The sequence below is a fragment of the Sprattus sprattus genome (assembly GCF_963457725.1).
Source record: "Sprattus sprattus genome assembly, contig: scaffold_82, whole genome shotgun sequence".
NCBI lineage: Eukaryota > Metazoa > Chordata > Actinopteri > Clupeiformes > Clupeidae > Sprattus > Sprattus sprattus.
Genome location: NW_027667052.1, coordinates 83859 through 86358, shown reverse-complemented (window position 1 = coordinate 86358; position 2500 = coordinate 83859).

Below are 2500 nucleotides of genomic sequence, written 5' to 3'. Positions count from 1 at the left end.
TCTCTTAAATGCCAGAAGTGGTTAGATAGAGAGTGCAAAATATTAAAACGAATGTAGTGGCAACAGTTTCAGGTACAGTTTATACACCCGCTCTAACAGTGTTAACCAGTATGTGAGTAACGTGGGTTTTATTAAGGCATAGCGTGTGTAATGTGTAGCTATTTCATTCCCTTTGTTAACCTTTCCGGCTGTCTGTATACCAGCAGCAGAGCGGAGCATTTCACTCCCCTGCAATCTCGGAATGAAATAGCTACACAATACACACGCTATGCTTTAATAAAATTCACGTTTTACGAGACACCAACAGAGGCACAACCGACAAGTCTTACCATTGAAGATCTTTGACGTTCGGTCTGAAACTTCATCCAGCCATCCAGGTTAATCCAAGTTGTTATGGAGAACGACAGTTGCATCAATCATATTTCATTAAAACTTCACACTTCTTACATTGGACATATCCACCAGCCTAATTAGAATCTGCATTGTCTACTGAGCAGAAAATTCTCCATACAGTAGATTTCCCTTCGTTTAGTATCATTTTAAACTTTCCAGATGACTGTATTGCCCTCGCTCGTCAAGTGATACGTGTCCAGAAACAAGGCTCCTTTGACTGGATAGCCAGAGCTAGCATAACTGCCATTGAAATCCAATGGTAATGCTACCTAGCTAGGTATGCTAATTGTCGGTATCCTTCGTTAACTCGCTAATCGTTAACCATCATGTCACTGGCTTTAATTTAAGAATGGCATGTTAGTAGTACATTTAGTAGTACATTTAATATCAGTACACTTGATTCATTACTGCTGATGTGTTACTTATATATGTTACTTATTAGCAGCTAGCTACCTAGCTAGCCACTGTGTTCCGATGTGTTTTCAGTTAGCGTTAGCGGCAAGCTAGCTACTGTAAAAGTTGAGTTGAGCTTCAGTTAAGACGCTGCGTACCGTACTTCATCATCACATTCGATTATTTATTACAAACAAATTCGAATTCAGCTGTAGGCATGAGACCTGTATCTTGGAGACTAATTGCATCCACAATGTAAGTACTGCAAGCTAGACTACTATGCAGTTGACACAACACAGGAGGTCCCTGGGCCTGAGAAGGGAAGGGAATGAGTTTAATGTGGCTATAATATGGAATTTTAAATGTGCCTAAAACTAGACTAAATTGTAATGAGTTTTCGAAAACTAGACTGAAACTAAGAAGGATAACTATGACTAAATGTGACTAAAACTAATATGCATTTTTGTCTTAAGACTGAATCTAAAAATAGCTGCCAAAATGAACACTGAGATAGGGGACCCCTTAATCTGCAATTCATGGTTGCTAGCTCTAATCAGATGTACTACCTAGGCTTATAAGAGAAGACTAACTTTGTATGGCAACGAACACCAATAACTAGAACTAATTTGACAGACTATAAACCAATGTGATACACGTGCTCTCTATCTATACAGTAAAAGTGTTGCTTACGTTTGATACTACACCTACAGACTAACTCTAACTGCATTAAGTCTAACATCTAGGCCTATCTTACAATAAACTTTAAGTAAAGCTGGCTATGTAACCGCATTCATTCTAATATTGTTGCAGAGATGTTTCCTTTTACCAAGATAGCAATTTCAACAATTCACTTAGCTCAGTAAGTCAGTATAACGAAACTCTGAGATACCCTCATATGTCTAAACGTCAGTGGAGCCAAAATATAATGGTTGAGCTTGGTTGCTTGCTAAAATATATTGGAAGAAGGCCCCACTACACTGATTGAGTAGATGTAAATACATGTTAATTCATAGGCACTTGTTCTCTCTGTCACAGAGCAAGCACACTCTCGCAGTTCGTTCACGAAACGCATTCTAGTTTAACACTGTTATTGTCTGTAGTGTCTCTGTTTTCTTATGTAGATCTGCACTCTACTTACTATTTTAAATTTAAATTATAATCAAAAATCTAAATCTAAACTAACCTCAAAGGTCAGTATTTGGGTTCAATATTCGTTTGTTTCTTGGTGTGTTTTTATGGGGGTTTTTTTATATGGAAACCGGCATTTTCAACCGAATCACTTCCACCCAGCTGATCTTGCTGTTCCTTAATTTCTGTCCGCTAATAAAACACAAACAGAATAAAGAAACCCATTTCACTCTGTGTAGTGTGTGTGTGTGTGTGTAGTGTGTGTGTGTGTGTGTGGTGTGTGTGTGTGTGTGTGTGTGTGTGTGTAGTGTGTGTAGTAACCCATTTCACTCTGTGTAGTGTGTGTGTGTGTGTGTGTGTGTGTGTGTGTTGTGTGTGTGTGTGTGTGTAGTGTGTGTAGTAACCCATTTCAGTGTGTGTGTGTGTGTGTAGTGTGTGTAGTGTGTGTGTGTGTGTGTGTAGTAACCCATTTCACTCTGTGTAGTGCTCCAATGGCCGAGGTGTGCACGGAGGGAGGAACATGTCTTTCAATAAACTTCAGATAACTCTGGACCCACACACATAGTAATACACACACACACACACA